Below are 14,820 nucleotides of genomic sequence, written 5' to 3'. Positions count from 1 at the left end.
TTTTGGAGTGATTAAATGTTTTGAAACTAGAGAGAGAGCTGGGCGTTGTGGTGCATACCTTTAATCCCAGCACTCAGGAGGCAGAGGCAGACAGATCTCTCTGAGTTCCAGGCCAGCCTGGTCTACAAAGCAAGTCCAGTGCTAGGATCACAGGCACGCACCGACAGGCCTACCCTAAAATGATTAATTTTATTATGTGTGAATTTAGCCTCAGTGTCAGATCAAAGTCATGCACAGTGCAGCACACCTGAAGTCCCCACTACCAGAGCTGAGACAGAAGGATCACTTGCGGCCAGGATTTCACAGCTGGATGTACTGTGTCCGTAAAGCAGTGGTACTAAGGTTGAAACAACGGCCCTGGCCTCTCAGCTACAGGGACTCACCAGTTTGCCTAAGGAGGGTTGTGAACTGCACAGGTGGGAAACCTTGGAGGTCAGAATCCCTGTGACAATGATGCTGGGACCACATTGATGAAGCAGCCTGCACTCCAGTCTTTGGGGCTGGGGCTGTAGCTCAGTAGGGAGCCCTTGCCTAGGAAGAGCAAAGCCCAGGGTTCCATGGCCACCACAAAACCAAATAAAAACAGACTCTTGAAAGCATAGACACCTAGGGTTCCTGGTAGAAAAGATTATCAGGGTGTCCCAGGTAAGTCAGCCCCTGACTAGGAATGTGCCGGGGAGTGCACAGAGAACAGAAAGGTCAGATGCTATGAAGGGGCCATGGCAGGTGGTAGGGCCAGCATGAGAGGTAAGTAAGTGGCTGGCTCAGGAAGTCACCTAGAAATACCACATCATGGAATGGTGGTGAAATCCTGTGAGTCCCCGTCAGCCAACCTGATTTCAGCGATGGTGCTGTCAGTCCTTTCCTCAGACCTTACCGTAGCATCTGTGATGGTGGGTGTTTACCAAGCAATTAGCCCCACACTCAGATCAGGTGACTCATGACCAGTCCAGCACACTCCAGAGTAGCAGGAAGGGGAGTCAGAAAACTGTGTTGACCCAGGGAAAGTGCTCTCCAGGCTCCAGGACAGTCTGAAAGCTGTCCTTTGGCTTGCACAAGGGTCTGGGGCCCACAATCCCCGCCTCCAGCTCCATACCAAGACTGAATGTGAAGCCTCTCTGTCTGACTCTGTTCCCTGTCAGCCTCCAACATGTTCACAACCCCATACATGACACTGGCTCTCAAAGAATGCCTTCCCATGACCCCAGGGCCTCTTCTGCAGGTATCTGCACAGTATCTCCAAACCTCAGTCATCCCGGAACCCAAAACCAAACCACCAAGCATAGTCAATGCCACCAGCCTCTTGCTCTGTGACTCAGAACAAGCAGGGGCTGCTGGCTATGCAAGTCTACAGGGCTGCCAGGATTTCAGGTTCTGCCCTTGAGTTTGGAAGGATGTCAGCCTACATCTCCCCAATGAAGGCAGGGTACAGGATTGCCACAGATCTCCAGAACTGCCAGCCCACAGAAAGGTATGGGTGCTCCCTCTCCAACTAGCAGCCGAAGGATGCAAGCGTGTTCACAGTCAGTCCACTCAGGAAACCATACAAGTCAGACAGGATTAAACAAGACCGACGGTGTGAAATATGGGTAATTAGCATAGGAATTCAGGAAGAGGAGATTTCCAGTATGGGTAAGAAAGGTGTGGTTGTAGAGGAGTGCAGAGGAGGGTTAAGCGTGAGGCTGTGCCCAAGACAGACAGCTGGCCAGTGGATGGATGGACGGATGGATGGATGGATGGATGGATGAATGCCGTAGTGTTCGTCAGTATAATCTGAATAGGGATATGTCACAGAGGGTCTAAAATTTTCAACAAAAAGTAAGAGTATAGTGAGACTTTGTCAATGATGGGAGAATTATTACAGGGAGCCCATCAGAGATGACCACTCAGACCCAGTGTGTAGCCAATTGAAAGTCTTTCCCAGCTGGCTGGGACCACAGCCAAGTGTTTGGGCACCCAGGCATGGTCACGAGTGTCCAGAATAGGAAGTTTTTATGAGCACAGACCTCATGGAGGCATCTAGCTGCTGAGGGGCCTTCACAGAGTAAGCAGTTTGAAGCAATCACTCGACTGAAGCTAAGATAAGTGGCTAGCCAGCTGTAGAGAGGTTCCGAACAAACAGGCAGCTAAGATAAAACGCTAGCTGTTGGGGGTTCTGCACAAACGAGCAGTTTTAACAAAGGCTGAGATAAGTTCACTGGGATATCCTGACCTTTGGTTCCTAGAATAGAGCCCAGTAATTTTCCATGGGATTCTCCACCAAGGAGATCAGATTCTAGTTAAACCTGGAAACAGGCCTCAGCAAAACTACAAGCCGGAGGAACCTCTGCACTGTCCTGCCCCATCACAGAATAAAGGAGGCCCTGGGAAGGACTGGAGGCAAATGTGTTCTGAAGTCCCTCTCTTCCTCAGACGTAGAAGTGAAGCCAGCCCAGCCTGCGTAGTTTCCCTACAGGACAAGGCAGAAGGAATTTACAGGGAAGTCCAAGGGTTGGTGTTGAAAAAATAGAAAAGTTGTTTCTCAACCCTGGCCACTCGGTACCTTCCGAGAGATGACCTCAGGGCTGTTCTAAAACCACACCCTCATACCTGTCCTGAGCACCTGACAGCACGTGATGTCCCAAGCTGAGCTCTTGCCCCCTCAAAGGTAAAATAACTAGTAACCAATCATTTTAAAGGTCAACTAACCAATCATGTTTGTACTAAGTTCTGCTTCTGTAAGAGTATGAAAGACCCAAGCTTTGCTTATTCGAGGTCTCTAGCTCAGTGGAGTTTGGTAGACCCCATCATGATGGATCAATAAAGCATCCCTTGCTGATTGCATCAGACTGGACTCTTGTGTCTCATTGGGCTACGGGAAGTAGGACCTAGCCCCCCAGGTCTTACAGTGTATCTGGACAGGGGTCAAGATTAGCGGGAAAGAAGTGAGGCACACTAGCTACAAAATTCAAGAGAGTTCCCACTCAGGATCTAAAACTCACCATATTTAATGCAGTGGGCTGCTTACCACACAGACTCACAAATCCCAAGTTGCCTCTAAACTCCTGATGCAATGCTTTCACCTCCCAAGTGCTTGAGTTGGAGGTGTGCACCACTATACCTGCCTTATGCAATACGGTGTGGGTTGTGGTGGAGTGCTGTGTAGGCTCTGTTTCTTAACAACTAAACTTTATTATACAACCCAACTAGCTTATACAAGAGGGAAAAAAGGTTAAAGGGAAAAAAGAGTGAACCTTCCGGTATCCATTCCACGGGACGGGTCCTTAGGTGTCTCTGGCCTGTGTTGGTCCAGCCTGTTCGCTGATCCACGTGCACTCAAGCCCGGTCTCAACCTGTTGTTCTCTCCTCCCTGCCTGCCTGTGTCATGTGCAAAGGGTGTAGACTAAAACCCTGCACTAGTGCCCACTAGCTAAGACCACGAATCAAAATGGAATCACTCACGGTAAAGCTCAAGAAGCTGAAACTCCATGGCCCAGATGATGGGCAAAATCAGCAATCGAGAGATAATGACCCTACTACCCAACAGGTCCGTTTCATTTGCTGTGCTACTAAAGTTCCCTCTATCTTAATCCCTACAGAAAAATAATTTTGGGGCATGGTGGTGAGCACATGTAATCTCAGCTAAGGCAGGAAGATTTCAGTATCTACTCCAGCCTGGGACTTCATAGGGAGAGGTGTATCAAAACAAAACAACCAAGACATCTAATGTTAATTAGTGACTTGTCTATTGTTCCCCGCCTCTGCTTCTTACCTATCTTTCAAGAAAAGAAATGGACAGAGGTAATCATCTCTTATCTGGTTTTTTGATTTTTCAAGACAGGGCTTTCTCTGTGTAGCCTTAGCTGTCGTGGAACTCACTCTGCAAACCAGGCTGGCTTCAAACTCACAGATATCCTGCTGCCTCTGCCCTCTGTGTGCTGGAAATAAAGTCATGTCCCACCACCATCTTGCAGATACGGGTGTGGTTGTTTTCCAAATCTTCCCTATCTTTGTTTAGCCAATCAGAACCCTCATTCTATTTAATGGTAGAGGGGGTTGCCCAATTGTAGAATTGACAATCAAACCAGCTGCATGATAAACACATACTAGATTCCAGTAGTTGTGATGCTGAGGCAGGAGGATCACTAGTTTAAGACAAGCCTGGGCTATATAGCAAGACTAGAAGATACAATCTCACTTTCTGTCCCTCTGGTACTTAGAATCTTCCCCTCTCCCCCACCCCTTCTTCCTCTGTGATCCTTGAGCCTTAGGTGCAGGAATTGTGTTGCAGATGCATAAGTTAGGACCATCTATTGCAAAGAGATGTTTCTTTGATGGAGGGGTGGAACTTGAGATCTTTGCTTATCTTTGGGTATAAGAATAAATATTTAGAATATAGCTAGAGATTATGCTGGCTTAATAAACTGGTGGTTGTAGGTTCTCCTCCAAGATTCATAGCTTCACTGGGCTCAGGAAGTTGGCTACATTTCCAGTACCAGGAATGATTTTTTTTTCTCTTCTTGAGTAGGCCTTAAGTCCAATTAGAGAGCTTTTGGTAACCACCAAGGAAGGTATGTGTGCCACTACTGCACCCTTTGAGATGTTGACAGGCTGGCCAATGCTGTAATTCACAGGCATGCTAAGTAGGTGGGACTATTGGTTGCTGCCCTCCCTTAAAAGAGTGTATGGCACCTTCTGGTATCATGAAGGTTAATCTTCAGGACAGAGGCTTGCAAGTCATATTCACCTCAGATCCTCTGAGTCTTGTGTATGAAGCACGTGCTGTCTTCAGCAGTAGGGACTTGCCTTCAACCTCTGGGAGGCAAGCGAGGGTAACAGCAATGGCGTATAGTGTTTTGAGAGTCTTTTGGTGGGACAACCTTGCCTAACAACTCACAAAGGGACTTCTCATGCCCCGTGTTAGGGTATCTGTTATACAATCTCTGGCCTTTGTAGGGAGCATTGTCAGCCCAAATGGGAACATTTTTATTTAAACTATACATATATATGAATACACAGACTTTTATGTAATTTTAGGCAAATAAATAAAATATTATTTTATATGGCTTTTCCAGACATCCTTATTGTTATTTTTAACCTTCCTTCCTTCCTTCTTTATTCATCTCCCTCCCCATCCCTAACCAAAGCACCCCTGTTTTCCCCGTTTCCCTCATCAGATCACTTGTACCCTGCTATTCTATTCCCCTTTTTGGTTGCTCCCTGATGTGTTCTTTCCTGGTTTCTGCAGTTAGAGCATGTGCTTACATCTGATGGTTTGGAGTAGGAACCTCAGATGAAGGAGAAATTTCAAGCTTTGTATTTCTGGCTCTGAGTTACCTCACTCAGTATAAACTTTTCTAGTCCCATCCATAAATTTGCCTACAAATTTTTTTGTTTTGTTTTGTTTTGTTTGTTTGTTTGAGACACGGTTTCTCTGTGTAGCCTTGACTGTCCTGGACTCACTTTGTAGACCAGGCTGGCCTCGAACTCACAGCAATCCGCCTGCCTCTGCCTTCCAAGTGCTGGGATTAAAGGCGTGCACCACCACGCCCAGCCCACCTACAAATTTTATAATCTCATTGTTCCCTATAGCCAAAGAGTATTCCATAGTACATGTGTGCCACATTTTCATCATCCCTCTGTCAGTTGAAGGACATTTAAGATGTTTCCCTTTCCTGCCTATTGGGGATAATCAACCATTTAATGACTGGAGCTGAGGCCTGCTCCAAGAGAGGCTATTCACATCTGGTACTGGGAACTCCATCAAAAACCCAACCTTGGGGAGGTCATAGGCCTTAGTGGGGAAAGTTACTACTGTCAGTTTGCTAACCGGATACAATGTACCCAGCAGCTAATCCTCTGAATGTTTTGCTTTAGGCCCATAGGTCAGAGCTGCTGTCAGACCCGTCAGAGAGGCCTCCTTTTGCAGTGGGTAGAGGTTCCTGAAGAGACTTGTAGCCAGTCTGTGTTCTAAGAATAACTGATCACTGAAAACTGAACCTTAAATGGGACATCCTCCGAGTCTCCGGGAGCAGCAAGAATGTAAGAGTTTTGTAAGAGAGTGCAGAGGAGGCCTTGGAAGTGCTATGGAAGATTGTTCTGAGCCAAATGCCTCCATTGTGCTCTGGAACTCAGCAGCTGTAGTTATGAGCACAAGATGGATGGCCCCAGGACTGGGCCTGTCAGCCTTCTTTTCTTTTTACTTTATTTGTTATTATTTGAGGAGGTCAGGGACAACTTTATGTAAGGTCCAGGGATCACCAGGCTAGTGCACAGCAAGCCCTTTACCCTCTGAGCCATCTCACAGGTCCCAGACCTGTCAACATCCTGTCAGAGTGGAGAGGGAGGTCCTGAGGACTGACCCTCCTCTCTAGTGCTCTAAAGACAGTTAATGGTTCCTGAGGTAGAGAAAGACATTTTTTTTTTTCAGTACTATAACCACTGCTAAGTGCCCAGGCTCTAGTCAATAACCTATTTATAGTTCCTATATAAGGAAGCCCAGTTAAAGTCAGTGGGTCATTAAAAGAAAGAAAGAAAGAAAGAAAGAAAGAAAGAAAAAAAGAAAAGGAAGGCCATAGAAAGAAAGGGCAAGGCCGTAGACCGCAACTATAATCTCTGCAAGGGGACTGTGGGGGTGGAACTATAAAGACGCGGCAGCCAGCCTTGGCCTGATGGCACTATTGTTTTGCCTGCCCAGAAGTGAGCTTTTCTATCCCAATCACTAGAGCGCTCAGACCTGAGTAATATTACACAAGTTCCCTGTGATGACTAAAGAAACCTAATTCAGAGCCAGGCATCCCTTAAGGGCCGTTGACCTTTACCTCCGAATGCCTGGGAGGCTAGCGGCTGCAGGTGAGATAAGCTAGGGTAACTGTCTGTGAGGAATGAACAGCTGCCTCCACTTCTGGAAAACCTGCTGATCTTAGGGGAAAGGGATGGAACGGCCTTTTTATCACTATATAGCGGGAAGGAAAAGACAACCGAGGGAAGTCAAACGAGTCTCTTGTCCAGCTGTGAATTACATGGACATCTGTAATTACATTGTGTATCTTTCTGCTGTCTGCCCTTAAAGGCCCCTTAACCTCCACTTCGCACAGCATGCTGTATTGGCTCTAAGTCCTTCTGCTAGCTGTAAGAATAAATTCATTTAACCTAAATTTGAATTGAGTCTAAATCTCTGATCTCCCCCAGTGGATTTGAATGCCACAACAGGGACAAGAAAGAATCATGGGGATAAATATAACCAAAATACAGTATATACAAGTGTGAAATTTTCATAATGAAACCTATTATCATATATAATTAATATATTCTAATAAAAAACTAAAAGGGGAGGGCAGCGAGATGGCTCAGCTAGTGACGGCATTTGCCACTAAGCTAGATAGCCTGAGAGAACCAACTCGTACAAATTGTCCTCTGGTTTCTACACATTGTGGCACCTACACACACACACACACACACACACACACACGCACGCACGCACGCACGCATGCAGGCATGCACACACACACAACAAATATGCATATTTTTTAACTTAAAATATAAAATTGTTGAAAGAAACCTGGCGGGATTTTTATAAGCGTTTAAAAACAAATTCCATGTGAACGGTGGCCACTTGTTGCCACAGTCATTGTCGTAATGAGATGCTGTGGGTGGAGCCCAGGGCCGAATCTGCTCACAACCCAGTCTGTGTGCTAGATGTTGGCTCTGGAAGACTGTATGTAGGTAACAGGCTGAGATGAGAAAAAGTTGGGAAGACAGGGAAGCAGCAAATTTGTCCTAAGAACAATAATAGTGGATGTAGAGTGCAGCCAGTGGCAGCGGCCAGATCGTCAGCAGGAGGCATTCTGCATGTTGGTTGACTGGAGAGCCCAGAAGCTGGCGTTGACTGGATTCCAAAGACCTCCTGAGGCCATTTGGGATTCTGGGCTTAGGAAGTTAGGAAAGTAGACAAGCGTCAGTTTCCTTTTTTTTGTTGTTGTTTTTTGTTTTTTGTTTTTTGTTTTTTGAGACAGGGTCTCTCTGTGTAGCCTTGGCTGTCCTAGACTCACTTTGTAGACCAGGCTGGCTTTGAACTCACAGCGATCAGCCTGCCTCTGCCTCCCAAGCGCTGGGATTAAAGGCGTGCGCCACCACCACCCGGCAAGCGTCAGTTTCCCTCATCCACTTTCACAGGGCAGAGGTTACTCAAAAAACGTGTGTATGTGTGTGTGTGTGTGTGTGTGTGTGTGTGTGTATGTGTATGTGTGTGTCTGTGTGTGTGCATACATGTGTCTGTATGTGTGTGTGTCTCTGTGTATGTATGCATGTGTGTGTGTGTGTGTGTGTGTGTATGTGTATGTGTGTGTCTGTGTGTGTGCATACATGTGTCTGTATGTGTGTGTGTCTCTGTGTATGTATGCATGTGTGTGTGTGTGTGTGTGCCATCTACCCTGTTCTCTGAGGTAGGGACCCTTACTGGAACCTGGAGTTTGATGATTCACCTAGACTGGTCGTCCATCAGTCACTAAGAATATACCTGTTTCTTCCTGGCCAGTAATAGGATTATAAGCCTGAGCCACAGGGGCCAGTTTCTATGTAGCTGCGGGGAATTGAACTCAGATCCCCACGCTTGCATAGCAAGTACTTTCCTAATTAAGCCCAGAGCTGTGTGTTCAGTTATCCAGGCATTCAAATTTCCACTCCCAGATCAGTTGCAGTCTTAGCCAAGGCACTTAAAGGCTCAGTCATGTTATCCGTGTGAGAATAAAGAGTACAGACTCCCAAAGTTCATCCCTGTGAAGCCTGTGGCTCTAGGGACAGTGACTAAACCATGAAGCCTGTCGTTTGTTCTCTTAGCCTCTCTGTGCTAGACCTCTTTATGCTTTGCTTATCCCTCTGTCACCAGAGGAAGACACTTGACTGTGGGTATTACTTCCCTGTTGCTACGGAATCATTGCTACAGAGCTGGAGGCTGAGAACCACATTCACGTATTCCTGAGCACCCTGTGGTTCAGAAATCACATGGTCTTGATGGGTGTCCCTGCTTGAGGTCTCTACAGTCTAAATCAAAATGTCAGGCCCAGTTCTCTTTCTCAAGGCGCTAGAGGCAAATAAGCTTCTAAAATCACTTCACTTAGATTGTTGGCGGAACTCCATGCCATGTTGTTATAGGACTCAGGTCCCCTAGCTGGAGTCAAGCGAGGCCATCTGAACCCATAGAGGCTACCTGTTTTCCTTGGCTTTGAAAGACCCCCGAAGGGAGACCCTCACTCAAGCCTCGGGATGGCGCGCACCCAAAGACACACAAACGACCGTCTTGCTGTAAACACATGAGGCAGTTTATTGGCAGAGCTCCGGGTCGACACATATCTCATGCAGGAGACAGAGGGGTCGACCCAGAAGCCCAGGGGTTAGGGGTTTATATGGGCAAGGGTCGGGGGGAGTGGGAAGTTTTGGCGCGGCCACACATGATTGGTTGTTTCAAACATTTGAACATCAGCAAATTGCGTAGGCAGATCTGGGGTAAGCTCAGACTTAATCACATGGGAACAGTCCTTGGTTCCTGTTTTTCTTGGAACCCGAGGGTAGATGTTTACCTGAGCTAACGACACATCTGGTTAAACTCAAACCTGGAACATTGTGTGCAGGCCTCAAGGGGGGATTAAGTAGACACCATAAGATTGGATGAGGGGCCGGGCGTAGTGGCGCGCACCTTTAATCCCAGCACTCGGGAGACAGAGGCAGGCGGATCGCTGTGAGTTCGAGGCCAGCCTGGTCTACAAAGTGAGTCCAGGATGGCAAAGGCTACATAGAGAAACCCTGTCTCGAAAAACCAAAAAAAAAAAAAAAAAAAAAAAGGAAAAGAAGATTGGATGAGGGGTCTTGGCTCATTACTCACTCGACCATGTCCGGTACCTGTTTCTCTCAGGAATCCGTCCTTGTGTATTCTCCCTATCTTTTATGGCCAGCCAGTCCCTGGAACACTCAGTAGGCCTTTGTCTCCTATCTCCGCATTCTTTGTGACTTATCATCTGGGACCTTGGGCTAGCATACCTGTCGACCTGCACTTATGAGTTAGAGAGCTCTGCTGTTCTGGTTGCTTTAATGCTAATTAAAAATTTTCCCTTTCAGCTTATACCCTCCGAAAAGCCGTCCATAGAAGGTAATTTGCTTCATGAGTTCTATGCTCTGTGGCTCACTTCCTATCTTATGCCTTCCTGAATGGTGTTGTTGGTTGTTTGTTTGTTTGTTTTAAGATAAGGTCTATTGTAACCTAGGCTGGCCTCCCAAGCTCTCTATGGAACTGAGGGACAGAAGATGACTGTGTCCTTTGACAGGCCCCCTGCTCCCTCCTCCTCTTCCCTGCCCCCCCACCTCTGTCCCTAGAGTGCTGAGTACAGGTATGTGCTATCGTGCTCCATTTCATGTGGAGCTAGGGATTTGTTGTTGTTTCTTTTCTTTTCTTTTTTTCCTTTCTCTCACTTTTTCCCCCCCTGAGACAGGGTTTCTCTGTGTAGCCCTGCCTTCTTGGAACTCCATCTGTAAACCAGGCTGGCCTCAAGCTGGGAGAGCTGCCTTCCTCTGCCTCCTGAGTGTTGGGACTAAAGATGTGGGTTATCCCCAATTTGATCACCTCCCCTTGGGGAGACCATGTGGGCACACAAAGATAAGGGATGTAGGCTATCTGGATGAGACTTGATAGGCTCTGGTCAGATGGTCGGGGAGAAGGGCACCCTTGTCAGACATTTAAGGGAGGGGAATAGGGTAGAAGAGGGAGGGAGGGTGGGAATGGGAAGATACAAGTGAGGGGATAACAATCCAAATGTAATATGAATAAATTATAATATTTTTTAAAAAGACACAAGTCTCCACCACCCAGTTCATGGTAGGGAGCACACCCAGGGTTCCTGCAAGGTAAACAAATCCTCTACTGACCTCAGTCTTTCCTCTCTGAGCAATTCTCCCTCCTCTTCTGACTTCCTCTGACCTCATTTTCTACTTCACCTCTGTTGCTCTTCTTTTAGCAGGGGTGCAGACCTTAGTAGGCCCCAGACCTTAGCACAACTGACTCCATGATGGAAGTACCACCCCCAGGCCATAAAACTTAGCAGCTAAACAGCACCACCTGACAAAATGAAAACAAAGACCTAATCCACCAAAGTCCATAGTTCTGGGAAAGTCTCTAATTGTGCCAACCTTGCTTTTTGGCTTCTGTGGTTCTGCTTCTGGATAACTATTCCTGTTAGCTGAAATATGTCAGCCAGAATGTGCTTTTTGTGCTTAAAAGCTCACCCTGAAAAAGGCTCGGAGAGCACCTAGTCACCGGCCAGCTAATACAGATTTCTGTTGTCTTAGCCCCATGTTTGAGCAGTCTTCTCTGGTGGATACCGTACAGCCTGTTATTACAAGGCTCTCAAGATGATCCTGTTTTGAAGTCAATTGACTTGGGTTTGCTTTCGGGGAAAAGCCCCTTCTCAGCAATACTGAGAAGACGTTTGACCAGATGACCTGAAGAAAGGGACTCTACGGGGAGCCTGGCCCCCACAAGGCTCTGCCACCAACACCAGCCTTCACTGTGGAAAGGATTGTAAGTTTTGTCACAGGTGAAATCACTCTTGGCAGGCTTTGCTCTTGGACACACCACGGATACTCGCTGAGATTAACCTTGAGATAGACTAGCTGGAGCCATCCTGGGTCTGGAATTCAGGAAGCGGACCTGGGGGACTCCACCTGGACTATTGTGCTTCTAATCAACCCTCAATGGGAGAAGGACACTGCCCCTTGCACATGACAGACAGGCAGGCAGAGAGGAGAGAGGGGCAGCAGGTTCAAACCCGGCTTGAGCGTGCGCACGTGGATCGGGAAGAGGATCAGTGAACAAGCCAGACCAGCGCTCAGGCCAGAGTCACCTAGGGACCTGTCCCATGGAACGACACCAGAAGGTTCACTCTTGTTTTCCTTTAACCTTTTTTCCCTTTTGTGTAAGCTAGTTGGGTTGTATAATAAAGTTTAATTGTTAAGAAACAGAGCCAACACGTCACCATCTCCACTCCAGTAGGGTAGACACATTCACCATCAAAGCGCGGGTGGGAGTGGCCAACCAATGACTGCTTCAGTTTGAGACCCATGCCATGAAAGGGAGCCCACACCTGACACTGCCTGGAAAGCCAAACACTACAGAGTGGATAGCCCAGAGACCTAGGATAGAACCAAACATGACTGACAAAATAAATAAATAAAATTACAAGTCAATGAAATCACTCTTTTTTTTTTTTTTTTTTTTTTTTGGTTTTTTGAGACAGGGTTTCTCTGTGTAGCCTTGGCTGTCCTGAACTCACTTGTAGACCAGGCTGGCCTCGAACTCACAGTGATCCACCTGCCTCTGCCTCCCAAGTGCTGGGATTAAAGGCATGCGCCACCACGCCCGGATAACGAAATCATTCTTAATAACACTCTGCTACACTCGCTGACCTGAGCTTAGCATGGTGATCATCAGATAGGCTTCATCCAGCAACTTTTGGGAGCAGATGCTGAGACCTATAACCAAATACTCAGGAAATCCTGCAGAAAAGGGACAAGAAAACAAAAAGCAGGTGCCACAAGCTCAGGACACAGAGTGCTGCTGGACTTTGATGAAGCCCACATGTGGTCAGTTACTATTACAGTGCCATGCTCAGGGCTGTGCTACAACACTTTTCTTGTGACTATATTTAACCCTTCTGGGAGACAAGGACACTGAAGTCATTTTTTTTTTCAGATGAGGGAGTTGAGACCCTCTGAGAGCAAACCATTTGTTCAGGTGGCAGAAGGAATTCGTAGCAAGACTAGAACTACACAGCGGTCCCCAGGTGACCAGGTAGATGCCCTCCCCCTCTCACTACCCCAAGGGGCCTCTGCCTTCTGGGTGATCAAAGGAGCAACCCTGGGCTAATTCAATATGCTAGGGCCTGAAATCCTGCTGCTCTCCAGGAGGCCAGAGTGACAGAAGGATGAGGCAGCCCCAGCACACCTGCTGGGTAGGACATCTGCATCAGAGGGCATCTTTATCAGATGAGGGACTTACACTCCAAGCAGTAACCATGCAGGTTACGGTGCCTTATGTTTCATCACAGCATTCAAGAGGCAGAGGCAGGAACTCACCCATAGCAAGCAGACTGGCTAGAATTCACTCAATAAATAAAGCCGATGGTCAAAAAAGACACCTAGAGTCAACTTGGGTCCACCACATGCATGTGCACACTCACTTGCATGGAACACCTGTATGCACACACGTGACAAAACTTGAAAGTGCAGAAAATATATAAAAAGCAAACTGCGAGTGTTCTTCAACTTCCTTAGTTGAAAACACTATAAACCAAGAGTGCATTTTACTGTACATCCAATTTGCCAAACATTGCAGCTTAGCCCAGCCTACCAACAATGTGTTCAGAAGACTCACATTAGCTCACAGTTGGGCAAGACCGTTTGACATAAAGCCATAACATAATAAAGACGAGAATAGCTTATGCCATTTGCCTCTTACAGTTTGCCTCAGAACGTCAGCTGATTCCCCTCACTAGCTGTCTGCTGCCTGGAGCTGCAGGCCACTGCAGCTGCTGGCCTGGAAAGAGCTCAAAATTCAAACCTGAATCACAGTTTCAACTAACTGCATATTGCCCTCATAGCATCTGCAGGTCGGAAATCCTAAAACGGGAGCCCTTTGCACAGCATTTGTCCCTGGAGTCATATTCCAGGGCCTGTCAGAGCTGATCAGTGGTTCCTGTGTAGAGTCGGTGTCCATGTGTTTGTTGTTGTCCACACCACCTGAGAGACATGCCTTTGTCTGGTGGCTATTTGTGTGTGTGTGTGTGTGTGTGTGTGTGTGTGTGTGTGTTTCTGGCGGTACTAGGCATTGAACCTAGAACCGTGTGCCTGCTGAGCCATGCTCACTGAGTTATCTCTGTAGCCCTCAGGCTCCTTAAATAGAGTTCTGGGAACTGGTCAAACCCACTAGACCAGTGGGTTCTCCACCTTCCTAACGCTGCTACTTTTCAGTACAGTTCCTCATGTTGTGGTGATCTCCAACCATTACGTTACTTTTGCTGCTACTTCATGACGGTTATAAACTATAATATAAATATCTGAGTTTTCTGATGGTCTTAGGTGGTCCCTGTTAAAGGATCATTGGACACCCACCCCCACCCCCCGTTGAGAACCACTGCATTAGACCTAATTTTAAAAAAAGAAAAAGAAAACTTCTGGAATCTGTTCCCCTGGCACCTGAAAGGCAGAGTCTCATTAGGAGAGGAAGGTCATTTTGCTTTCATCAAAATGCCATGGGCTGCTGGGAAATACATGTATAGGAGGCTGAAGCCTCAGAGCCAGCATTAAGACTCCTACAGCAGAGCTGGGTGTTGGTGGCACATGCCTGGCAAACACTGTGAGTTTGAAGCCCAACCTGGTCTACAAAGCAAATCCAAGACAGCCAGAGCTGTTACACAGAAAAATCCTATCTCAGAAACTAAAAAAGGAGAAGAGGAAGGAGGAGGAGGAGGAGCAGGAGGAGATGAAGAAAGCTACAGTAGGCTCAGACGCCCTATGGGGAAAACTACCCATCTAGTCCTAAGGCCTTAGTTTTCCCATTTGTTAAATAGGAAGTAAAAACACACACACACACACACACACACACACACACACACACACACACACACACAAAACAAAAACAAAAACAAAAAACCCGTGCCATTTGGCAGGGCAGAGAGACAAGTGGGAATAAACTGGCCTCCACCGGGCATGGTGTTATGTTGCCCGAATTCCCCTTTCTCCTTGAGAGGAATCCTGGCAAGGGCTCCTTAGTTCAAAACGTGCTTTCTCCGTTTA

Source organism: Acomys minous (assembly GCF_964271855.1).
Source record: "Acomys minous genome assembly, chromosome: 13".
In the NCBI taxonomy this organism is placed as follows: Eukaryota; Metazoa; Chordata; class Mammalia; order Rodentia; family Muridae; genus Acomys; species Acomys minous.
The sequence above is the reverse complement of the archived record's forward strand: the minus strand, read 5'-3'. Positions refer to the sequence as shown.